We start from the raw sequence: 27,712 nt of genomic DNA, 5'->3' as shown, positions 1-27,712 counted from the left end.
TTACAGTGATTGGCAGTTTTTATCAACAAAGTCACAGTTTTGGGATTGTCTCTACCTCACTTCACTGGAAGAATTTAAACTGAGAACAGTATGATTATCATCACACCAGATCCCTGATAAGTCCAGGTGGTTGGATTTGGATGAGCTCTAAGGTGGCCTCCAATTCAAAGACAAGGTGTTCTTTCAATGTATGGTCTATGGCTTAGTTGGAGAGAACTCTATGGATGTGGATGTACAGGAGGGACCTTTTGACCAAATGGCAGAAATGATGGCAAGAACTGCTTAGCTCAGAACAAAGCTTCCTGGACTTTCTATACCCCTCACTTTGTATGCAGGCCACATAGAAGTCAAATATCTAGGCTGTTGGACAGTAAGTCATGTGAAAGAGAAGGAAATAACTCCTTGGTGGATGTGAACTGTGAGGAAGAATGATGATGCCACTCTATGTTCCATGACTCTGTACCCAGAGAAGTAACAGGACTTGATCAATGGAAATGTTTGGTGGGAGGGGGAAGGGATACTGGGGATAAACAGTTAAGTGTGGGTCTCATCTGGGAGAATGATGATGTTTTAGCCCCATGGTCCATGGCTCTGAGCCCAGCAGGTGAGTCAGGGACAATTGATGGGTCCTGACACCCAGGCAGTTGCAGTAATTTTGAACTATGTGCCATGGCCTTTGAACTATGTGCCATGGCCAAGCAGCTCTCAGTGCTGCAGACAGCTTCATTACCGTGGGCCCATCCTTCACTTAGCAGCAGACCTTCTTCCATCAGCCAAAGATGAATGAGAAAATCACCCAGGCTCTACATGTTTTCAGTATTACCCTCTTTATTTTGTCCATACCAGGTTTGGTTTATGTGTTCTGTTGCCTCCCCTCTGAACTATGGTGCAGAAGGCCCCTGGCACCACCCTCCCCTCAAATGATATATAGAACGTGGACAAGAAGATCTCCTCAAAGGACTTGGCAGATGGGGGATCTCGGCAGTAATCAAGGAATGACAGAGTGTGCCCTGGCTTGTCCAGGAATAGGCAGAGGTTCATTACAACATTAATACATCAAAACCAGTTCCATTCCCATTGCGGAGCACATAATGAATAGAACTCCCAAGAATCAGAGTGGGCAACTAGCAGAGCTTAATTTCCTGCCAGAAGAAGGTAAATATATCCTCATGTTAGAGGTAACATGAAATTCTATAACACTAAGTAAAATTCAGTGTCATGTACTTTCAAATTGCTGAGAAGTATAGTCTCTGAATATCTAAGTCAAAAAATATTTTGTTTTCTTCTTAGTGGATTCAAAGGAGAAAAGGTGGTAAGTGAATGTATAAATATAAACCTTTTACACTTTTGACTTAAATCCTTTGTCCTGAAGCTGTCGACTGCCTCCCAGGGTGAGCTGCAGCTCCCATCTCTCCTAGCATCCTGGCCAAGCACCCTGTGCAAACGGGAGTCTGACCAGAAGCCCTAAGCCTCTAAGATGTATCTATACCAAGTCACCCCTTCACCTCTGGACAGATAACCATGGGGCATAGCACTATACACTTCCTGCACTACCATCAAAGGATCAGATGACAGAATCCTGAAACATGGGAGAGCCAGCTCCTATGAAGTAGACTTTCACCATGGGAATGGTAGCGGGGAAGATAATTTGCCATTCCTTCCCTCTTTTATGTGACTGTTTCAAGGTGCACTTTCTCTTTGCCATCCTTCTGGAGAAGACCTGCCTGCTGAAGAAGCATGCCTGCCAAGAGATGTGCAGGGTCTCTTCGTGGCTCACTGTGAAGCAGTGGTTAGCAAGTAGCACACTGCCTCTTACTGTACCACGTCTTTCCTTCCTTTACTTTTTCTTATTTCCTGACCTCCACCACCTGGTCTTGTACCTCCTGTCCAGTATCAGCACTTTAGTCTTTGCCTTGAGTTTAACTTTCATAGATGACCTGGGCCATGGCAAAGATAAAGAAATCAGAGAGCTCATTTATTTAATCATTCATTCATTCATTCACTCACTCACTCATTCAGGGCTTATTCAGTAGCTACTGACTGTTGAGCATTTGCTAGTTTCTCAGGACATAATAATGGGTAAAATATGATCCCTGCCTTTAAATCACTCATTGTCTAGTTCAAAGAGACAGACATGCGATCAGATAAACCTATTCAAAATTAGGGAAACATATATCTATGGTAAAATACTTGAGATAAAATGCTCTTTTCTTGGCAATCTGGCTTTAAGAATGCTGCATATGACTTAGTAGTGAGGCCCCAACCTAATGGGATCGTGAATCAGTTTTTTGCTTTTGTACCAGAATCAGACTAAGGCCAAAGCTGGAATCAAAAGGCTTCAAGTGCCCCCTTTTCCATGGACAGCCATCAGCAACTGCCTATCACTGCCTATACTTCCCTGTAGGGTTTTTGAGAATTGGAAGAAACGGTCAATTTTCCCACACCGTCTCATGCATCTAAATGGGAAGGGGACTGGAGTGAGGGCTAGAACCATCAAGTGGTTAACCTCATGGTGATAGTCATATTTTTTAGAGGGAAGGTTTTTTTTCTCTACCCTCTGGAAGTTCAGGGGAGCCAAGTGAAGCAGCTCCAAGAGAATCACCCATAAGAATCAGGAGTGCTTAAAAAGAAAGGCATCTGATTCCTTGGTGAAATACTTGCTAAGGTAGAAGTTCAGCTGGCCCACTCTGGTGCTGACTCCAAAACACATAGGGTGAAATTTTGGGAACGTGGGCATGGGTGTTAATAAACATACTGACTGATACCCGATTTTGCTGTGGGGATCTGGAAGTGGAAGACCATTGGTGTAGCAAAGACCCACAGGCTTGAAATGACTATGGTGAAGTCTATTTGAGAAGAATTTGGGGCTATCTGTACCACATTCCATTCATTTTTGCCCTCAGAGGATTTAGATCTAACAGTTCCTATGGGGAGTTCACATGTTGGAGAAGAAACAGCAGCTGAGGACTGCCAAGGTGGCTGCTGGACCCCGCCAGGAGACATCTAATCTAAAGAAGAGAGGAGAGTTGTCCAACTGGCGAGATTTATGAGAACAATAGTTGCTCCATTGAACACGAGAGAGAGCCAGAGAGAAGATGAATACTATAGTGAAGAAAATTGTGCACTGATGTGAAGACCAACACATTAAAGGAGGTTAAAAACATCAGACAAAATCCAAAAGAACCAGAATGGGGCAAGGGACTCATACTCAGAAATTACAGGTGGACAGTAATTGAAGAAGACCCCACATCTCCACCCTTCCTCTTGACTCCAACATGTGTCTTTACCTAGACAACCTAGGTGGGGCGGGGGTGGGTGGGAGGTGCAGCCATTCCCATGATCTTTCCCCACTCTGGGAAGCCAGAGCCACAGTAGTTTGTGCTGGGAAAGGGGTTGGGGAAAGTTTTGAATGCTGACATTTTAATCTGGATTGGACTATGTTTTAATAATTAAAAATAATCAGAAAGTTATAGAATCTACAAAAAATATTACCAAAGGAGGGAGGAGAATTTAACATAGCAGGATGAAGTCCTGCTTTCAGCAGCTGAAAGATATAAAACCATTTCCAAAAGTGATTTCAAGGGATCTAATTGACCAGAATCCAGTCCCATGATGTCAGCCTACACGTGTATGAGGTTCAGAAACTTGCCCCTGTATGTTCAGGAAGAACAGTGATTTGAACACATAGCATTGTCTCTGTCTCAGGCAGCCACTTTGTTTTTTTTTTTTTTTGATTTTTTTTAACGTTTATTTATTTTTGAGACAGAGAGAGACAGAGCATGAACAGGGGAGGGGCAGAGAGAGAGGGAGACACAGAATCTGAAACAGGCTCCAGGCTCTGAGCTGTCAGCACAGAGCCCAACGCCGGGCTCGAATTCACGGACTGTGAGATCATTACCTGAACCAAAGTCGGACGCTTAACCGACCGAGCCACCCAGGCGCCCCTCAGGCAGCCACTTTGAAATACAGAACATTGCATAACTTAGAAGACAGGAATTTAATGGTTTTGTAGTGATGATAGTGCTAATGATAAACACCCGTGGTGTGACAGACGCTGTTCATGAGTTCTCACCTTGTTTTCTCAAACAACCAACAACGTGATACAGGTTGGGTCTCCAAGAGAATACATTTTGACTTGTCCGAGATTAAGATATGATTTTTAATCCTGGCAACTCTGTGATGTGGATGCTGTGACCCTCATTTTCTAGAAGAAACAAAAGAGCTAACAATTTAATGCCACAACTAATAGATGGCAAATTTATTGTTGATGTCTGGCTCTCTCTCGCTTCAGTATTCCTGCTGTTTCTATTATACCCATATCATCTGGTCATTTTGACTTCTTACAATCCAAGGCCTTTCTTCTTCTCTTTGTTCAGGATGAATTTCCTGAGACTCATTTTGATTATTCTATGATGACCCCCTATTGGTTTTCCACATGACATATATTCACTGTGCCAAGGATCATGCTGCCTACCATCAGAATTTGTGTTCCATCTGGCTATTATTATTCCATTTGTACAAAGATCCTGGTGTGTGTGGTTCTTTTTTGGTATAAGGTTGCTGTTTTAATGGTTTGATGATGTGCTGAGCTGCATTTGGTGTGCTGGGTAATTTCCTTAATTTGACTCTGATGTTTGTGAAGATTGAGTACTCACCAGTTCATGCAATTTTGATTTTTGACTCATAAAACTGGAGCAGATGGGCCTGGGACTCAATAATTCAGCTACTGCTGATCAGTTTCATATCTTTGTTCATTTATTAATGGGATTGTTGCTAGTGAGTCTATCATTTTCTTTCTGTCACCTCAAACAATTGTTTGATATTAATATACTGTCACTTTAATCTCAGATTTTGTGAAAGCTCCATAAAAACAGTTTAAAATAGTCTGTTTAGTTTTGTTAAATAAGCATCCCAATACCATAATTAGATGTTGGAGGCTTTGGAACCCAAAATATAATTTCCTTTTTAATCAGTTTAAACAATAACATATTACATATCTTAGCATGTTCTGATTTGCCAGTTGGTTAGAGCCATCAGAAGAAGCTTAAATGAGGAAGGACACATAGGCAACATATTGGTGTGATTCTAGTTACTGGATTGAATTGTGAAATAGTATGTAAAAGCAGTTTTGTTTTTACCTTGGTTGTATTTAAAGAATGACCATAGGCAAGATCCCTTTAAAGTCATATACTCAACAAATATGCATCTGTAGTAACATACTATTTTTATGCCAGTCTTTGTGATCACAAATGATGAGTATTTGGACCTTTTGAAGTGCTCTCAGCAGATATATGTATCTCCAGAGTGATAAACACAATAATATAATATGTCTAATATAGAGCAATTGTGCAAAAGAGGGAGGATTAATCGACCAGAAATCAGGTTTTACAATGTTTAATTGATATTTAAGCTCTTAGAAAACTGTTTATATAACCATTTACTCTGCTTAAATAATGCATTAGGGCAATCAATCACTAGTTTTCTTTCTTTGATCCCTGAGTCTGTCTTTGTGAGGTTACAGGGCCGCATCTTAGGGCTTAGGTCTAGAGAGATCATTAGTATTTGAGAAGCTGGACTTGGCCTTGCTTTTCCTATCATACTACTTATTTTTTTTCCCCTATTGGATGTTAACCATATGTATAGAATAACTTCTCTCCCATGTTTAGGAGAGTCTTCTTATTGAGTGTTGGTGCATGTACATCTCTGAATGGTCAGGAAACGGGAAATAGAGTTCCCTTCAGGGTAATTTGCCACTTCACAGGTTGTTTGTCAAAATTTGCAAGTAGATCAGTCCTTGCAAAGAGTGGAGTGTTTTTATTTTTTATTTTTTTTGTAATTAGGATACATTTTTTATTAAGAGCTGCTAGAAACCAACATTTTTCCACTCATAAATTTAGCATCTTCTGACACAGTGAGAATTACAATGGTAGGGAAGAAAGGAGACTGTGCAAACAAAACAAAGACATAAAATGTAATGAGGGAAAAGCAGCCAGCTTGCTGCAACTGTAAAAAGGAAGAAAACTTCAGGGAGGTCTGATTTATAGGGAATAATTATTATTGGCTGATTTAGAAAACTGGGGCAGAGATAGGAAGCCGCTGAAATGACTGTTTTTGCAAACTGATTTGAAGACCTCTTCTCATCTATGCCATTATAAAATAATAATTCTTGGTGAATGTGTCCTCTTTCACTAAAGGATTTGCAAGGACTTGAAAAATACTGCTTGAATAGAATTATGATGCCTGAGAAGCACATTCAGACCACTATTTTAAATGTAAAAGCAAAGACCAGGAGCAGAACAGGGATTTGTGAAGAGTTGCCTAAGGATACAGAATAAGAGAATATATCCAGTTAACAAATTCTGACTTCCTAAATTCAGAAACAGTTGGTTACCATAGTTAAACTTAAATTCTCATTAGGGAACTTAATCTTCACAATAGCTTTCAGTCTAAGAGAGATCATTCATCTATTAATTCATCATTCAGTTATTCATCAGACATTTATTGAGCTCCTGCTATATGCCAGGTACAGGTTTCTGTGCTAAGAATACATGCATAAGTAAGACATCTCTTCTTTCAAAGAGTTCCTGTATTTAAAGAGATGAATTTAAATGAATGTGATGAACTAAGACGTACATTTTCCCAAATGGGAAATACTAATAAATAAAATGCTTAGACTCAGAAACCCAGATGTTATCTTTGCTGTCGATAACGTATTTTTTTCTTAAAACAAAATATTATTTGCCTTGTTATTCATATAGTTTTTATAAGGTACCACTTTAATAAGATATATCTCCTCAGACCCTAGGATGAGATTAAGTTGAAATCAAAGCATCAGAGGTGGCCCTTTATATTTGGAAAGAGCATTGAACTGAACATAGTAATCTGGCTTATAATTGTTTCTTTTATTAACCTATTGTGTGAATTAAGGCAAGAGATTGCACCTCTTTAGGATTTATATTACTCATTTCTAAACAGTGAGTTGGGGACTAGCTGGAGGACTCTTTAAGATTGTCAACAAATTAAAACAAATCAAACAAATATGTATTGATCACCTTCTATAAGCCTAAATCGTTCAAGGAGCTGGGGATACAGACATGAACAAAATAGTAAGGCAGGAAAATCAAAGTGTGACATCCTGGAAGCCATGTAAAGAAAATGTTTCCAGGAATAGGGAGAGATTCATTTTCAAATGTTTTTGATAGATTAGATGAAATGAGGGTAAAAACTGACCTTTGGCTTTAGCAAAATTAATCATTGGTAACCTTGACAAGAGCTGTTTCGGGAGATTGATGGCAATAAAGATGTGATTTTGGAATGAGTTCTAGGTGAGAGACTGAACATATAAATGGACAATGGACAGACTATATATAAAAATAGAATTCTGACCCGTAGTAGGCAGCAAACAGTTCAGGAAACCAACCCATTGTCTATACTAACCAACCCAGGAAGTCAACCTACTGTCTGTAAGTCAGAATTGTAGAAAGTCAGATAGCGATTTGTTCAGATAGCAAACAGTTCAGGAAACTAAAAAAATAACCCTTGTAATAGTCAGCCACAAGTGGCCATGACTTTATTAATAACTGACAGCTTCCCTAACTTTTATCCTTGTTTCAAACTCAGGGCCAATTAGAGAAAGCCAAATGTGCACCTCTAGCTGGTCATATGGGACATCCTGCTTCTAGTTAGCCTGCCTATGGCTTCCTCATGCCAACAGCCTCCATACATGGCACACCTGAAGCCTTCCCTTTTTTCCATAAAGCTTTCCCAATCTTCTGCCTGCCATTTGAATTTCTACTGAAGACAGGTGATAGTGGCTGAATCCTTTGTTATAGCAAGTTCTGAATCAATAGCCTGTGCTTGTTCTTATTTGGATGTTTTTTGTTTATTTCCACATAGAAAAAATTTGAGAAGGGGCGCCTGGGTGGCGCAGTCGGTTAAGCGTCCGACTTCAGCCAGGTCACGATCTCGCGGTCCCTGAGTTCGAGCCCCGCGTCGGGCTCTGGGCTGATGGCTCGGAGCCTGGAGCCTGTTTCCGATTCTGTGTCTCCCTCTCTCTCTGCCCCTCCCCCATTCATGCTCTGTCTCTCTCTGTCCCAAAAATAAATAAAAAAAAAAAAAAAAAAAAAATTTGAGAAGAAAAATTGGAAAAAGAGAATATAGACAGTTTAAAAAGAGTTTTTTTTATAAAGCTGAGCAGAAAAATGTGTCAGTAACTGAAGTGAGACACATTTCTTTTGATATTGTGCTGGCAAGGACCTCAAATACAGTGATTAATAGAAGCAGCGATAGTGGGCATCCTTGTTTCTTCCTGATGTTAAAAAAAAATTTTTTTTAAATCTTACCATTATGACATTTTCTGTGTCCTTTATTAGAGAGAGGACATTACCTTCTATTCCTAACTTGAGAAGAGTTTTAAAATTTGTTTTGAATGTTTTTTATGGTTTAAACACGAACGAGTGTTGATTTTTTTGGCAAATGCCCTTGCTGCATCTATTAAGACTATTACATGGCTATTCATCCTTTATGTTTGCAATGTCCTGAATTATGTTAGATTTTCTGTTGCTTAGCATTCTTCAATTCCTTGGTTAAATTCAGCTTGGACATGATTTTTAAAAATGCATTGCTGATTTGGTTTGCCAAGAGTGTTTAGGATTATATTATAAGTGAGTTTTTATTCCCCTCACCTGTGTTGTTTAATTCATTATGACATCAGAGTTTGATATCCATATTTTATATACCAAGCTTATAAAATGGGTGGCATTTCCTTTTTTCTCCTACTCTCTGGAAAAGTTTTTATAGATCAGAGTTATCTGTTCCTTGAATTTTGACAGCATTAACCTTGAAATGCATATAGGCCAAGTATTTCTGTGTATGTGGGTGTCAATTTATATAGGTACTGATTTTATGTCTGTAACATAATCATTAAATGCATGTGTTTAATTTCTTCTAGAGTCAGTTTTAGACCATTTCTCTACATTTCCACAATTGAATCATCATAAGAGTTGTGCAGTTTTATTTCATCTAGGTTTTAATTTGCATTCTCCTAATGTCTAATGATTTTGAGTGTGTGATATCATGTTCTTATTTGTATTCTATGTTATCTTCTTTTGCCCATTTAAAAAATTGGGTTGTTTTTTCATGATTGGGTTTTGAGTGTTATTTATATATTCTGAACACAAGTCCATCAGGAAAATTATTTGCAAATACTTTATCCTAGTTTGTGTCTTATCTTTTCATTTTCTTAACAACATCTTTCAAAGAGCAGAAGTTTTTCATTTTGATGAAATCCAATTTAACAAGAATTTAATAGATTGTTCTTATATGTTTTATCTAATAAGTCTTTGCCTAACTTAAAGAATTTCTCCCATACTTTATTCTAGAAGCTTTTTAGCTTTAAAAAAATCCATTTTGAGTTGAACTTTATGGTGTGAGATATGTATTGAAGTTCACTTTTTTGTATTTTGATGTGTGGTTATTCTAGCACTATTTTTTGAAAGACTGTCCTTCTCTCACTGAATAATCTATCATTAATAATCTATCATTCATCTCTCACTGAATAATCTAGTCATTAAAAAAAAATCTATTGTCTCTGTATGTGTGGTTTTACTCCAAAACTCTGTCTTGTTCCAAAGATATTTTTGTCTATATCTGTATACCAGTACCATATTGTCTGGGTAAGCATGACTTTATAATAAGTTTTAATATCAGGTAGCACAAATCCTGTAACTTGGTTTCTTTTACAAAATTGTTTTGATTATTCTTAGTCCTTAGCATTTCTGTGTGACTTTTAGAATCAGCTTGTCAAATCCTACCAGAAATACCAGGAACTTGATTGGGATTGTATTACACCTATAAGATCAATTTGGAGAGAACCAACATCTTAAAAATACAGAGTTTCTAGTGCATGAACATGTTATATTTTTTCCATTTATTTAGATCTTTGAAAATTTGAGCACTGTTGGGATGCCTGGGTGGCTCAGTCAGTTAAGCGGCCAGCTTCAGGTCAGGTCATGATGTCACAACTCAAAGGCTCATGAGTTCGAGCCCTGCGTCGGGCTCTGTGCTGACAGCTCAGAGCCTGGAGCCTAATTCCGATTCTGTGTCTCCCTCTCTCTCTGCCCCTCTCCTGCTCATACTCTGCCTGTCTGTCTCTCTCAAAAATAAATAAACATTAAAAAAATTTTAAAAAAATATTTGAGCACTGTTTTGCTGTAGGTCTTACATATACTTTTCAGATTTATTACTAATATTTCACTTTTTTATTTTGTTATGAATATTGTTGCTTTTTCAGTTTCAATTTATTTTTTTCTTTAAAAATTTTTAATGTTTATTCATTTTTGAGAGACATAGAGTGTGAGCAGGAAAGAGGCAGAGAGGGAGACACAATCTGAAGCAAGCTTCAGGCTCTGAGCTGTCAGCACAGAGCCCGATGCCAGGCTCAAACCCATGAACCATGAGATCATGATCTGAGCCAAAGTTGGACTCTCGATGGACTGAGCCACCCAGGCACCCCTCAATTACAATTTCTGATCATCATGTCTATTATAAAGACATACTTTATATTTATGTATATTGGCCCTATATCCTGTAACCTTGCTGAACGTAACTACTAATTGTAAATAGTTTTTTTTTTAAAATACATTCCGGTGGATTTTCTATGTAGATGATCATGCTGTTTGGTAGTATAGACAGTTTTACTTCTTGTTTTACAAAATGGATATCTTTTATTTATTTTTCTGTGTTAATGGAGTAGCTAGTACCTCCAGGGAGCATAAATGGTGAGAACTGCATTCTTATCTTTTCCCTAATATTAGTAGGAATATGTCCATCTTTCACGTTAAGTATGAGATTAATTGTAGATTTTAATAGATACCCTTTAGCAGATTGAGGAAGTTCAATTTTGAGTGTACTGAGATTTTTCCAAGAATGGATATTAGATTTTGTCAAATGATTTTTCTGTATGTATTGAGAGCATCACCTGGTTTTATTGTTTTGATTGTAAATTACAATGATTGAATTCAAATGTTAAATCAAGCTTGTATTTTTGGGATAATTTTCCGTTGGTTATAATATATATTCATTTTTATATGTTGCTATATTCAATTTGTTAAAATTTTGTTTAGAATTTTCACATCTCTGTTCAAGAGGGATATTGATCTTTAGTTTTCTTAAAATATCTTGGTCAGGTTTAATTATAAGGTTACTGCCAGAAGTGTTCCATTCTCTCCAATAGTCTAGAAAAGTTTGTGTGTAATTGATGTTGTTTTTTCCTTAAATGTATGGTAGAATTCCCTCCACTGAAGGTATATGTGCCTGTTTTCTTTTGTGTGTGTGTGGGGGGGAAGGTTTTTAACTACAAATTTGGTATATTTAGTGTATGTAGGTATATTCAGGTTATCTGCATTTACATTTCTTTCAAAAATATCAGACAGCTTCACAATATAGGATGCATATTCCCATCTGCCATAATTGGGGGGCATTCAGTAGTAGCTGCCTCTAGTCTGACATTGTCTCTATAACTCTCTATTGGCTAACATTCTTTATTTATATTAACTTAATAGCTACTATACACTTTTGGGTTACTAACCTTTCATTAAAGTTTTAATGTGCATTCATTTGTTATAGATCCCAAAGATGATCTATTTCAACTATCTAATTTAGTAGGTGTTGAAAACTGTAGTTTCACAAAGATCGCTCAGCAAGTTATGTGAGAATTAGAGTCTAGGTTTCTTGTCATATGCTCAAGTGCCTTTTCATTGTCCCTTCAGACTTTCCTGTATCTGTACATCATCTGCTTGCCTAGTAGTTGCTTCAGCTAGTATAATCCTGGGTACAGGAAGTGATGTGCACAAATAGATCTGTCTTCCTCCATAATATATTGAAAAGCATGTTTTCCAGTCATGCTTCTTAGTAAACATTTCCAAGGCCTTATTGCTCTGTATGTCTTTCTTGTTCTTCCCTTTCTTTTCTTCCAGTTCCTCACTCATTATAACGTGGAGAAAGGTATAAATTTAGTCAATTTTGTTTCACTCCACCTTGGTGTTTCTTAATCTGGTCCTTATATTCTCCATATTTTCTTGCCTAATTCAAAACTTACCCTCATACCTGGACGTATGTATACTCTAGCAATAGAATTTCCTACTTCACATATCCTGCTTCCAAATATTTTGAGACATGTGCAGAATAATCTTACCACAAGATCTAACCTTCTGTTTAAAAATTTATTTTCCTATGATCAAGTTTTTATGGCATGGGCCTAAAAGAGATTAGGAGAAGGTATCATGTGAGGACCCGTTTTTTTGTTTGTTTGCTTTCTATAATTTATTTTTTATAATTTACATTCAAGTTAGTTAGCACATGGTGCAACAATGATTTCAGGAGATTCTTAAGCCCCTTACCCATGTAGCCATTTACCCACAACCCTCCAGAAACCCTCTGTTTGTTCTCTGTATTTAAGAGTCTCTTAGGTTTTGTCCCCCTCCGTGTTTTTATATTATTTTTTGCTTCTCTTCCCTAACGTTCATCTGTTTTGTATCTTAAAGCTCGTATGAGTGAAGTCATATATTTGTCTTTCTTTGACTAATTTCACTTAGCATAATACCCTCTAGTTCCATCCACGTAGTTGCAAATGGTAAGATTTCATTCTTTTTGATTGCTGAATAATACTCCATTGTATATATATACCACATCTTCTTTATCTGCTCATCCATCGATGGACATTTGGGCTCTTTCCATACTTTGGCTACTGTTGATAGTGCTGCTACAAACATTGGGGTGCATGTGTCCTTTTGAAACAGCATACCTGTATCCCTCGGATAAATACCTAGTAGTGCAATTGCTGGATCATAGGGTAGTTCAATTTTACTTTTTTGAGGAACCTCCATACTGTTTTCCAGAGTGGCTGCACCAGTTTGCATTCCCACCATCAGTGCCAAAGAGGTCCTCTTTCTCCGCATCCTTGCCAACATCTGTTGTTGCCTGAGTTGTTAATGTTAGCCATTCTGCAATGTGTGAGGTGGTATCTCATTGTGGTTTTGATTTGTTATTTGTATTTCCCTGGTGATGAGTGATATGGAGCATTTTTTAATGTTTCGGTTGGCCGTTTGGATGTCTTCTTTGGAGAAGTGTCAATGCATGTCTTTTGCCCATTTCTTCACTAGATTATTTATTTTTTGGGAGTTGAGTTTGATAAGTTCTTTATAGATTTTGGATACTAACCCTTTATCTGATATGTCATTTGCAAATGTCTTCTCCCATTCCATTGATTGCCTTTTAGTTTTGCTGACTGTTTCCTTCGCTGTGCAGAAGCTTTTTATTTTGATGAGAACCCAATAGTTTAGTTTTGGTTTGGGTTCCCTTGCTTCTGGAGATATGTTGAGAAAAGTTGCTGCAGCCAAGATCAAAGAGTTTTTGCCTGCTTTCTCCTCCAAGATTTTGATGGCTTCCTGTCTTACATTTAGGTCTTTTATCCATTTTGAGTTTATTTTTGTGTATGGTGTAAGAAAGTGGTCCAGGTTCATTCTTCTATATGTTGCTGTCCAGTTTCCCCAGCACCATTTGCTGAAGAGACTGTCTTTATTCCAGTGGATAGTCTTTTCCTGCTTTGTCAAAGATTAGTTGACCATATGTTTCTGGGCCCATTTCTGGATTCTCTATTCTGTTCCATTGATCTGAGTGTCTGTTTTTGTGCCAGTATCACACTGTCTTGATGATTACATTTGTGATACAGCTTGAAGTCTGGAATTGTGATGCCTCCAGCTTCGGTTTTCTTTTTCAAGATCGCTTTGGCTATTCAGGGTCTTTTCTGGTTCCATACTAATTTTAGGATTGTTTGTTCTAGCTCTGTGAAGAATGCTGGTGTTATTTTGATAGGGATTGCATTGAATATGTAGATTGCTTTGGGTAGTATTGACATTTTAACAATATTTGTTCTTCCTATCCAGGAGCATGGAATCTTTTTCCATTTTTATTGTGTCTTCTTCAATTTTTTTCATAAGTTTTCTATAGTTTTCAGTGTATAGATTTTTCACCTCTTTGGTTAGATTTATTCCTGGGTAATTTATGGGTTTTGGTGCAATTGTAAATGGAATTGATTCCTTGATTTCTCTTTCTGTTGCTTCATTGTTGGTGTATAGGAATGCAGCCGAATTCTGTGCATTGGTTTTATATGCTGCCGTTTTGCTGAATTCATGGATCGGTTCTAGCAGTTTTTTGGTAGAATCTTTTGGGTTTTCCATATAGAGTATCATGTCATCTGTGAAGAGTGAAAGTTTGACCTCCTCCTGGCCAATTTGGATGCCTTTTATTTCTTTGTGTTGTCTGATTGCTGAGGCTAAGACTTCCAATATTATTCAATATGTTGAATAACAGTGGTGAGAGTGGACATCCCTGTCTTGTTCCTAACCTTAGGGGGAAAGCTCTCAGTTTTTCCCCATTGAGGATGATATTAGCGTTGGGTTGTTCATATATGGCTTTTATGATCTTGAGGTATGATCCTTCTATCCCTACTTTCTTGAAGGATATCCTTTTAACAAGAAAGGATGTGTGTATTTTGTCAAATGCTTTCTCTGAATCTATTGAGAGGATCATGTAGTTCTTGTCTTTTCTTTTATTGATGTGATGTATCATACTGATTGTTTTGTATATGTTGAACCAGCCATGCATCCCAGGTATAAATACCACTTGGTCGTGGTGCATAATTTTTTTAATGTATTGTTGGATCCGGTTGGCTAGTATCTTGTTGAGGATTTTTGCTTCCATGTTCATCAGGGAAATTGGTCTATAGTTCTCTTTTTTAGTGGGGTCTTTGTCTGGTTTTGGAATCAAGGTAATGCTGGCTTCATAGAAAGAGTTTGGAAGTTTTCCTTCCATTTCTACATTTTTGGAACAGCTTCAAAAGAGTAAGTGTTAACTCTTCTTTAATTGTTTGGTAGAATTACCCTGGAAACCCATCCAGCCCTGGACTCTTGTTTGGTGGGAGACTTTTGATTACTGATTTAATTTCTTTATTGGTTATGAGTCTGTTCAAAGTTTCTGTTCCTGTTGTTTCTACAACAGGGAAGAAATTTATCCATTTCTTCCAAATGCCCAATTTGTTGGCATATAATTGCTCATAATATTATATTATTATTGTTTGCATTTCTGTGGTGTTAGTTGTGATCTCTTCTCTTTCATTCATTATTTTATTTATTTGGGGTGTTTCCTTTTTCTTTTTGATCAAACTGGCTAGTGGTTTATCAGTTTTGTTTATTCTTTTAAAGAACCAGCTTCTGGTTTCATTGATCCCTTCTGTGTTTTTGGTTTTTATAGCATTGATTTCTGTTCTAATCTTTATTATCTCCTATCTTCTGCTGTTTTTGTGCTTTATTTGCTGTTCTTTTTCCAGTTCTTTAAGGTGTAAGGTTAGATTGTGTATATGACACCTTTCTTCCTTCTTTAGGAAGGCCTGGATTGCTATATACTTTCGTCTTATTGCCACCTTTCCTGCGTCCCAGAGGTTTTGGGCTGTGGTGTTATCATTTTCATGGGCTTCTATGAACTTTTTAATTTCCTCTTTAACTTCTTGGTTGGCCCATTCATTCCTTAGTAGGATGGTCTTTAGTCTCCAAGTATGTGTTATATTTCCATATTTTTGGGGGGGTTGATTTCAAATTTCATAGTGTTGTGGTCTGAAAATATGCATGGTATGATCTCGATCTTTTTGTACTTGTTGAGGGCTCATTTGTGTCCCAGTATATGATCTATTTTGGAGAATGTTCCATGTGCACTGGAGAAGAATGTGTATTCTGCTGATTTAGGATGAAATGTTCTGAATATATCTGTTAAGTTCATTCAGTCATTGTGTCAGTCAAAGCCATTCTTTCCTTGTTGATTTTCTGTTTAGATGATCTGTCCATTGTTATAAGTGGGGTGTTGAAGTCCCCTACTATTAAGGTATTATTATCAATTAGTTTCTTTATGTTTGTCATTAATTGATGTATGTATTTGGCTGCTTCCACATTTGCAGCATCAATGTTTACAATTGTTATATCTTCTTGGTGGATAGACCCCTTAATTATGATATAATACCCTTCTTCATCTCTTGTTACAATCTTTCTTTTAAAGTCTAGATTGTCTGATGTAAGTATGGCTACTCGGGTTTCTTTTGGTGACCGTTATCATGATAGACGGTTCTCCATCCCCTACTTTCAATCTGAAGGTGTCTTTAGGTCTAAAGTGAGTCTCTTATAAACAGCGTATAGATGGATCTTGTTTTCTTATGCATTCTGTTACCCTGTGGCTTTTGATTAGAGCATTTAGTCCATTGATGTTTAGGGTGAGTACTGAAAGATACGAATTTTTTTTTTTAATTTTTTTTTTTCAACGTTTATTTATTTTTGGGACAGAGAGAGACAGAGCATGAACGGGGGAGGGGCAGAGAGAGAGGGAGACACAGAATCAGAAACAGGCTCCAGGCTCTGAGCCATCAGCCCAGAGCCTGACGTGGGGCTCGAACTCACGGACCGCGAGATCGTGACCTGGCTGAAGTCGGACGCTTAACCGACTGCGCCACCCAGGCGCCCCGAAAGATACGAATTTATTGCTATTATGTTGCCTGTAGAGTTGGGGTTTCTGGTGGTGTTCTCTGGTCCTTTCTAGCCTTTGTTGCTTTTTTTTTCTGTTTTTTTTTTTCCTCCTCAGTCCCCCTTAAAATTTCTTTCAGGGCTGGTTTAGTGGTCACAAACTCCTTTAAATTTGTTTGTCTGGGAAACTTTTAATCTCTCCTTATATTTTGAATGACAGCCTTGCTGGATAAAGAATTCTTGGCTGCATATTTTTCCAATTCAACACATTATATATATATCCTGCCACTTCTTTCTGGCCTGCCGAGTTTCTGTGACTAACCCCTTGTAGGTTAAGGACTTTTTTTCCCCTTGCTGCTTTCATGATTCTTTCCTTGCCTGAATATTTGCGACTTTGACTATGATATGCCTTGTTGATAGTCGGTTTTTGTTGAATCTGATGGGAGTCCTCTGTGCTTCCTGGATTTTGATGTCTGTCTCTTTCCCCAGGTTGGGGAAGTTTTGTGCTATGATTTGCTCACATAACCCTTCTACCCCTTTTTCTCTCTTTTCATCTTCTGGGACCCCTATGATTCTGATGTTCCTTTTTAATGAGTCACTGATTTCTCTAATTCTTAAATTGTATTCTTTTGCCTCAGTCCCCTCTTTTTTTTTTCTGCTTCATTGTTCTTCATAAGTTTGTTCTCTGTGTCACTGATTCACTGCCCTGCTTCATCCATCCATGCTGCTGTGGCATGCATTTGAGATTGCAGCTCAGTTATAGCATTTTTTATTTCATCCCGACTAGCTTTTACTTCTTTTATCTCCACAGAAAGGGATTCTAATCTCTTTTTGGCCCCAGCTAGTATTCTTATTATCGTGATTCTAAATTCTGTTTTGGACATTTTGCTTGTATCTGTGTTGATTAAGTCCCTGGCTGTTATTTCTTTGTACTCTTTCTTTTGGGGTGAATTCCTTCGTTTTGTCATTTTTTTAAACAATTTTTTTTAATGTTTATTTCTAAGACAGAGAGAGACAGAGCATGAGTGGTGGGGGTGGGGGAGAGAGGGACACACAGAATCAGAAGCAGGCTCCAGGCTCTGGGCTATTTGCAAAGAGCCTGACACGGGGCTGTAACCCACAAACTGTGAGATCATGACCTGAGCCAAAGTCGGTCGCTCAACTGACTGAGCCACTCAGGTGCCCCATCTTCGTTTTGTCATTTTGAAGGAAGAAAAGTAATTAATGAGGTAAAAAAATTAAAATTAAAAAATTAAAAACAACAAAAAATCAAATAAAAGATGCTAGATTCTAGGTGTGTTATGGTCTGGTTGTTAAAAGGAGCTTGACAGGGGCGCCTGGGTGGCGCAGTCGGTTAAGCGTCCGACTTCAGCCAGGTCACGATCTCTCGGTCCGTGAGTTCGAGCCCCGCGTCAGGCTCTGGGCTGATGGCTCAGAGCCTGGAGCCTGCTTCCAATTCTGTGTCTCCCTCTCTCTCTGCCCCTCGCCCGTTCATGCTCTGTCTCTCTCTGTCCCAAAAATAAATAAACGTTGAAAAAAAAAATTTAAAAAAATAAATAAATAAATAAAAGGAGCTTGACAGATTAGAGAAAAAAGGGAAAGATAAGAAAAGAAAAAATAAAGGAAAATGGAGAATTTGAAAAAATGAATACAATTAAATAGAATAAAATGAAATTATGGAAGTAAAAAATTTTAATTTGAAAAATTTACAAAAATAAAAAATTTAGTAGCAAAAACCAAAAAAGTTTTTAATAGAAATGGAAAATAAAAATAAATTATTTCTCTTTCTGTATTCAAGAATAAGAAAAGAAAGGAAAAAATTTCACTAGATGGAGCAGCAAACAGGCTGAAGTGTGATAGAAACAGATTGGTTTCCCCTAGAAATCAAACTATGAAGCATTTTGCAGTCTGTAAACTAAGCAGGTGGAGAGACTTGTGGTGTTCCTGCCAAGTGAGGTTGTCCCAGTTGGGCGGGGCTTAGTGTAACAGCTCTGTTCTCCACTAGAGGGCACTGCTTAGCTTACTGGGGTGGATTGTTGTGGTGTCTGTAGGTGTGTATGGGCCGGTGCGGGAAGGATGAAAGTGGCATCATGCATCTACCCCGTCTCTAGTATCAGAACTCTGCTCTCCCTGATCAGCAGCCGTGCACTCCTTTATCTCCAGCTTCTGTCCACTCCTTGCTTTTACAACCTCAGGTTGCTGGGTGGCACCTCTCTCCTGAGTTTTATCTCAGATGAGGCTGTTTCCCAACCCCTCACTTCTGAGGTACTGCGGGTTTGGCCAGCTCAGACCTTCTGGGGGAGGGTGTCACTGAGCAATGGCTGGTTGATGGCCTGCCGTCAGGAATGTTTAGGAGATGCACTGCTGCTGATGCCCAGAGACGGTGGCTGGGTGCCAGCCCGCCCCAGAAAAAGTTCACGTGATTGTGTAGCACTAGCGTTACAGGGATTATGGCAAATCACACACATCTGGCCCCAGGCTTCTCCCTTAATGTCCTTATTCTAGCACCAGTGAATGTGGTTGTTCTCTGGAGTTTGCTGGGACCTTTGCTTGTGGGGAGGCTGCACAGCCTCTACCAAATGTCCTCCCAGCAGAGGATCCGCCTTTCTCCCTGTGGTCTGTGGACCCCAAGGACCTTGCTCTCTGCTCCTTGGGATTGCCCTTCCCACCAGAGCACCACCAGGTATCAAGCTGCGGAGTTTCAGACTCTGCACTCCCCCTGTTTATAGAGTCTTAATGGAATTTAAGCCCTCTCCTTTCTCTTTTCTCCATTATTTTGTTCACTCCCTTGAATACTCATTCTTTTCAGCTGCATTTGGGTGTTGGGGGAGGGGAATGTTTTCCATACTCTGTCCTCTCTCTGCAAGCAAAAGCAGGTCGCTGCCCTCCATGGCTTTCTCCCCCAGTTCATCCCTCTGCACCACATACCTGCTGAGTTCTTTGGTTCAAGTTGTGCATATTGTTGTGTTAATTCTCATATCAGTTTTCTAGGTGTGCAGGATGGCTTAGTGTTGATCTGGCTGTATTTCAGAGATGAGAGACACAAAAAAACCTTCCATGCTGTTCCGCCATCTTGGCCCCCTCCAGGACCTGTTTATGAAGTTAGGAAGAGTCCTGTTTGGGCACCAGGGTGCTTCTTTCTTCATCAGCCCATTTATCACATCAGTCTAGTGACTGGGAATAGCTCTTGGATTTACCTAGTTCAGGTACGTGGCCTGACAATACCTGCTGTAGTTCTTTTAATGGAGATTTTAGTAAGAAACACCAAAATACATTGGGAAGCGTGGTCTCATTCTTAGAATGGGATATGTAAACTTTGCTAAAAGTTAATAACCCTAATGTACCTTTTATACAAACCCATGGTTGACTGCCAACACCTCCTAATCAGGTTACTGTAGGTGGTGAGGCAATATTTCTGGTATATTCTGTTCCTGCTCCTCCAGCCATGCCTTCTCCACTTTTGAGCTTCATCCTTGTCCGGAGTTCTATTATTATTCATTTTTAGGTTAATAACAGAGATCTATGTGTCTCTTATCAATATGTCTTCCAGATTCAGTTTTTCATGAACAGGTGTTCTATTTCTTTCTTTTTTTTTTTAATATATGAAATTTATTGTCAAATTGGTTTCCATACAACACCCAGTGCTCATCCCAAAAGGTGCCCTCCTCAATACCCATCACCCACCCTCCCCTCCCTCCCACCCCCCATCAACCCTCAGTTTGTTCTCAGTTTTTAACAGTCTCTTATGCTTTGGCTCTTTCCCACTCTAACCTCTTTATTTAATTTTTTTTCCTTCCCCTCCCCCATGGGTTTCTGTTAAGTTTCTCAAGATCCACATAAGAGGGAAACCATATGGTATCTGTCTTTCTCTGTATGGCTTATTTCACTTAGCATCACACTCTCCAGTTCCATCCACGTTGCTACAAAAGGCCATATTTCATTTTTTCTCATTGCCATGTAGTATTCCATTGTGTATATAAACCACAATTTCTTTATCCATTCATCAGTTGATGGACATTTAGGCTCTTTCCACAATTTGGCTATTGTTGAGAGTGCTGCTATGAACATTGGGGTACAAGTGCCCCTATGCATCAGTACTCCTGTATCCCTTGGATAAATTCCTAGCAGTGCTATTGCTGAGTCATAGGGTAGGTCTATTTTTAATTTTCTGAGGAACCTCCACACTGCTTTCCAGAGCGGCTGCACCAATTTGCATTCCCACCAACAGTGCAAGAGGGTTCCCGTTTCTCCACATCCTCTCCAGCATCTATAGTCTCCTGATTTGTTCATTTTGGCCACTCTGACTGGCGTGAGGTGATATCTGAGTGTGGTTTTGATTTGTATTTCCCTGATAAGGAGCGACGTTGAACATCTTTTCATGTGCCTGTTGGCCATCCGGATGTCTTCTTTAGAGAAGTGTCTATTCATGTTTTCTGCCCATTTCTTCACTGGGTTATTTGTTTTTCGGGTGTGGAGTTTGGTGAGCTCTTTATAGATTTTGGATACTAGCCCTTTGTCCGATATGTCATTTGCAAATATCTTTTCCCATTCCGTTGGTTGCCTTTTAGTTTTGTTGGTTGTTTCCTGAATAGGTGTTCTATTTCAACTAGAACTTACAAATGTTGTTCGTATTGCTTGTGTGTTTTTTAAACTGTTAATTGCCAAATTTAGGGATTTTTGCTGCCTGAGAACTGTGGAAGCCAGGATCCCTATATTCTGCTTTAGAATGTCTTCTTGATGCCTGGGAAGAGTGTCTTCTTTGATGAAGATAAGAACCAAATAATGGTCATTGTGAAGTCCTTGGGTCCCAACACCCTGGAATGAATGTCTCCTTGATGTTGACAGGATTTAGGAGGCTAACTACAGAGTCAAAAATCATGGTGATGTTTGTAGACATGAAATTGAACATTCAGAATTTCTGGATATTTCCCTATACTGTTTTAATGATAGCTCTGATATTTACTATTTATTTTTGGTTTATGGGGCTATTTTTTATTCTTATTTCTTTCTAGACCACTAGGCTTTCCATTTGCATATCCATTTGGATATCTCTTTGGAAAGAAATATGTCCATGGGTCATATCTTTGTAATCTTACCATTGGTTCCCAAATGGTGATCTGTGAGCCAATACTAACTATACATCAAAATTCTTTGAGAGAATTTATTAAAAAGTATAATCCCTGAAAGCTTACCTAGAATTTCTCATAAATTATATATGGGGTAACGCCTGTGTTTCTAAGGAAGTTCCTAGGATATTCTTATATGAAGCTGGGTTGAGAAATGCTGATCTGAATGGTAGATATCCCATTTAGGTTTGATGGAGTTTTAGATTTTATAACAATAATAATTACTAATATGGTAATACTTATTGGACATTTATTATATATCAAACATTTTAAATGTCTTGTGGAACATATATATTACTTTTATGAAGATTACTATAATCATATGAGGTAAATATAATTATCACCCTCATATGGGGAAACAAAGCTAACTCAGAATCACGTATCTAATGATTGGAATTTAAGCTTATACTCAAAACCATTCAATCCTAAATAGTATGCTACCTAAATGTAAGGAGCAAGCACTGGTTCTAACACTTTCTCCAACAGAGTGACCTTGGAGAAGACATTTAAATATTCAGGAAATCTGTGGGTTTTTTTTTTTTTTTTTCATTTGTAAAATGAGTGTGTTAGGTTAGGTAATTTTCTAGCTCATTTTAGCTCAAAAACGATGCTTTTTGTATGAAAATGAATTATCTTTAAGAAGCATAACAATGAACTAATCTCTAATGTATGAAACATTTATACACAATTTACAGGAGTATTCATGGAAGTATAAACCTTCAGTACAATTTGGCACCTTTCACACTAATCTTTCATTTTACGAACACTTAATATATACACTTTCTGCTCTAAATATTGAACTGCAATTCTCTCTTTTGCTACAGTGTATGTATCTAGTTATTGGGCTTATCTATGACTCAGCTCTGCGGTTCCTGGGATTAATGTACACTTTGACTTTTCTTTTGCCGTTTCTAACTGTCCTATAGTGAAGAGACTTTGCCGAAAGTATGTTGTCTTAACACTTGAATCACAAGAGCATTCCTAACTTTTTGTCTTCTGTATTCACTGTTCTGTGGGTCAGAAATGGAGTGGAACAATTGTATAATTTCTCGTGCACTACACTTCATAACGTGGTGGCATTTTGTTGTGGTGGTGGTGGTTTTTTGTAAATGACTTGCTGTTTCCACCCAGCTTCCTTCCCACGGACTAGACAAAATAATGGTACTTACCAACACTTCTTTATTAACCTGGGAAGACTCTGTTGAAATTTAGTTCTCACTTTTTAAAAGGTGACTACCCTTTTTCTCAGGATTTAGTTTTTAAAGCATTTATTCAGGAAAACATACAGTAGCTTATAGGCTTTGCTTACATAATTTCATATTGAGTTTTGTAATATGAACTATGTAATAAAAATGCAGATCATATTAGACAGCATGGTAGGGGAGCATACAGAAATCAGACACACACACACACAGATTACATATGTGTATATATATAAATTATATATTATGTATAATATACTATTTATATTGATTGGTAATGATTTTTATTTTCTCATAAGCTCATGGCACAAATTGTTCAGGAAAGTTTCCACTATCACAAATGTTTATTGGTGCTTTTTTTTTTCTTCTGTTCCAGAAGACATGCTTGCTCTATGGTTCCAGGTTCCATGAAGTGATATGTTACAAGACATATCGATCTGCAACAGAATCTGAGCATTTTTTTTCCAGTCAGTGCTCATGAAAAGGAAGTACAAAGAGTAAAGAGAGTTAAGGTAGCATTTAAAATTCTTTTATGGCCTTTGACTAATTTTCTTAAAAAATGAAACAAACCTCCTTTTACTAATGTTAAATGTAACTCAGTCAAATAAGTAAAGTCTGATTATTTTAGAAGATTTTAAGATATAAGGTTTTACCAAATCATTCCTTTAAAATACTCCACGTAGTTATGGGTTTTGAAGGTATATTTGAAATCATCATTAACATAAAGAGTCATTGGGACCACCAAAGTTAACATTTATAAGTGACCAGAGAAGCTTTGTGAAAATTAATTTCTCCTCCAACCCACTGATAAACGTTTCTATCTGGCTAACTTGTGCACATTATCTAATGTAATGTTATTTTCTGATTGATTAACTAGAGGACTTGAGACAAAGTTAGCATTGGAAAGAATATCTCATTTAAGATGCTATACTAGAGTATTATTATTTAATCTATTCTTTTACTACAAACAGGGCTTCATTCATATAAATTTTGTGAATGTTGTGTTGAGTGTCATAGATGAGCTCAAAGAGGAAGCCAGTTCCTATCCCTAAGGAGGTTGGAGTTCATATGTGTGCAGTGGCCTCATGTTCTTTTTATTTTTCTATATTTTAATTTTTAAAATTTATCTTTTTATTTTTTAATATAATTTATTGTCAAGTTCGCTAAGATACAGGGTATATGGTGTGCTATTGACTTTGGGAGTAGATTCCTGTGATTCATCACTTACATAAAACACCCAGTGCTCTGGGTGCCTGGATGGCTCAGTCATTTGAACGTCTGACTCTTGATTTCAGCTCAGGTCATGATCTCGCGGTTTGTGGGTTCAAGCCCCACATTGGGCTCTGCACGAACAGCACAGAGTCTGCTTGGGATTCTCTCTCCCTGTCTGTCTGCCCCTCCCCTGCTCATGCTCTTACTCTCTCAAAATAAATAAATAAACATGAAAAAAAGTGTAAAAAAACCCACCCAGTGATCATTCCAACAAATGCCCTCCTCAATGTTCATCACCCATTTTCCCCATCTCCCTCCCTTCCTAGTAGCCTCATGTTCTGATCTTTTTAAAATATAGTTCTGATTGCAAATAGTCTGTATCATATTCCTGTGACAGATCAAAATATTTGAGAACCATGTATTTTCTATACCCAAACTACTTCTGAGATTTCCTTATACTGTTATCAAAGGCATGACTATTCTTTGGAAAACTTATTGCAGTTTTGGGTTTAAAAAATTTTGATCAAGCGTAGTGTAAACTATACAGTAAAGTATAAGGTTATAAATATCTTTAGAGAGGTGCAAATGAAGTACTGTTGCTTTTCAGAAATAACTTGTATCTTGCAGGATCAAGGAGGAACTTACAGAAGCAATGACATTTGAAATAGACCTCCGATAGTATTGATAGTGGCAATTGATGATTGCCTAGCAGGCATTGTTTGCTTAATTGTTTATGTACATTATCTTAGTTCTTCAAATTCTGTGAAGTAGCTTCAATTATTTAATAAGTGAAGAAGAGAGACATCACAAAGATATGTCATATACCTAACTGGGGATGGAACTGAGGATTTGAGGATTTAAACTATGTTTGACTCTGTTTTTTTTTTTTAAGTTTATTTATTTTGATAGAGACAGAGACAGCACAAGCCATGAAATGGGTAGAAAAAGAGGGAGAGAGAATCACAAGGCAGGTTCAGCACTGCCAGCACAGAATTTGACACAGGGCTTGAACTCATGAACCATGAGATCATGACTGGAGCTGAAACCAAGAGTTAGATGCTCAACCAACTGAGCCACCAAGGTGCCCTTAAACTCTGTTTTTAAATTCACTATATCTACTGTATTTGTCTCAGTAGAATTAAATATGCAGAGGGGAGGGTATGAGGAAGAGTATTTGAGACAGTGGGAGCAGTATGTGCAAAGACACAGACTGGAAAGCACAGGAAACAGCAGAAAGAAGTTGATTTTTTTGGAGCTATTGGTGTATGGTTAATGAGAAACAAATTTGGAAACACCATGTGGGGCAAGTTGGTGAAAAACCCTGCCTTGATTGCTAGACTCAAGATGCTGACTCCTATCTTAAGTGATACATTTATTGGTAGTTAGGGCTCACGAAAGGTAGTTAGGGCTAATGGGATCAGTATATAAGATGTTGGAGACTGAGAGATTCATCACAGGGTTAGAACTTTGATCCAGGAAAGCTCCAATGAGGATCTGAACTGCAGAGATGGATGGAGGAGGCCAGGATATGGAAGGAAGTACCAAGGTGCAAAGATGAGACCATGTGACTTAGTAGATATAGGTTCTTTAGGAAGAGATCCCTGTTTAACATGGAACATCATGATTTTGTACACACTGATTCGGATGCCTAGGTGGACATTTTCAGGAGGCATTTGGAAGAGTTTGCTTGTAGGCCGCCACCCAACTGTCTTATTAGGAAAGGAGTGCTGTATGTAACAAGAATTTCGAGGGCGCCTGGGTGGCGCAGTCTGTTGGGCGTCCGACTTCAGCCAGGTCACGATCTCGCGGTCCGTGAGTTCGAGCCCCGCGTCGGGCTCTGGGCTGATGGCTCAGAGCCTGGAGCCTGTTTCCGATTCTGTGTCTCCCTCTCTCTCTGCCCCTCGCCCATTCATGCTCTGTCTCTCTCTGTCCCAAAAATAAATAAACGTTGAAAAAAAAAAATTAAAAAAAAAAAAAAGAAAAAAAAAAGAATTTCGAGTGAAAGATGAAGCAGAAATAAATCAGCATTCTTTTGTTCTATGGGAGACACTGTTCTGCGTGCTTTACTACAATAATCCTATGAGATAAATACTATTAACTCCATTTTAAAGGTAAAGAAATGGCTTACGAGAATTTGCATTTTGCCCAAAGTCTCAAAGTATTAGTAAGTAGTAGAGCTAAGATTCAAACTTAAGTCGGCTTCACAGAGGGGCCTGAAATCATCAGTCTTTGAAATTATTGTTCATTTATTCATTTATTATTTATTTTATTTGGCATTTATTTTGCCCAAAGCATTACTCAATCTCCAGAAAAAATTATGTGGAAAAGGCAGTCCGATACAATGCTATTCACATATATTTTTAAAAGAAAAACCCACAAAATGCTGCATATTTTCTGTGGATACTTGTAAAAAGATTCTGGAAAAACACACAGCACATTGGTAACAATGCTTACATCTGAGAAAAGAATCAAGATAGGCAGAGAGGTTAAAGAAAATGTATGTCTAGTGTTTTAATTATATGGAAAATATATTCATGTATTATTTGTGTAATTAAAATTTAATTTAAAAATGAATATTCCTGCCTGCAATATGGCTTCCCTTATGGGCATGATTATGACATGAGGAGTCTGAATCAAGTAAAGGAAGAAATAGGATGAATTTATGGAAATTATCTTGAACAACTTTTGTGTTAAGTGAGAGACTTGTTTTTTTGTTGTTGTTGTTATTGTTGTTTCCCATGAATGGCTGCTGATATCCTCTGAAGAAAGTCAGGCAAGCTTCCATTAGTTCCATGAGGCACAGCCAGTTAGTTGGGCAGACCTCATTTTTCTGAGGAATGTGTCAGGCTATTCGTAGTAGCCTGAGTGGCAAATTTGCCAGTAGGAGTCTTGGTATAACTTGCTCGTTCATGTGGTTGGAATCACTGAAAGTCAGCTGAGTTCATTTGTAAGTGGGCTGACACCTGAGTGTGGCTCTGTCTTCTTTTGAGCTTCCCCACTGAGGGCCTCCTTTAGCCCCTTCAGCCTCACTCATGCCCCAGCCCTGGATCCACACTCCAGTTATAATTGGCTTCTACCATATAGTCTGATTTGGGCCCCACGAGGTTCTCAAATGTGCTGTTTTCTTTACTGTGTTTCCTCTTAGCTCCTTAATCCTTCTCATCTTTCCAGTCTCAGCATAGATTCTGTTGCCACCAACGAGTCATGTGCATCTCACTTCCCACACTAAACGGGGTATTTCCCTTTCTGTGCCCCCTCACCCCAGACCTCCTACACTCTTGCACTCCCTTCTCTTATCTAAGGCGTTTCTCAACTCTGGCTGGACATCAAAATACAGTGAAGCTTTAAAAAAGATGAATGTTTGGGTCTCACCTCAGACTGATTGCATCTGAATCTTCAGGATTGTATATGGGTATTTACTTTGTAAATCGTGCCCATCATATAACTGCAACTAGTACTTCTTGATATTAAGTACATTAAGAAAGAGGGGCTCTGGTTATCTGCAGCTGTTTGCTTTACTGATACTGAAGACTTTCTCACAGTCGTCAGTTGTGTGGCCTTACTGGAATTACCAGGATGATGTCAAAAAGACAGAGATCTCTTCAGCTTG

The sequence above is a fragment of the Lynx canadensis genome, chromosome D1 (assembly GCF_007474595.2).
Source record: "Lynx canadensis isolate LIC74 chromosome D1, mLynCan4.pri.v2, whole genome shotgun sequence".
Lineage (NCBI taxonomy): Eukaryota > Metazoa > Chordata > Mammalia > Carnivora > Felidae > Lynx > Lynx canadensis.
The sequence above is the reverse complement of the archived record's forward strand: the minus strand, read 5'-3'. Positions refer to the sequence as shown.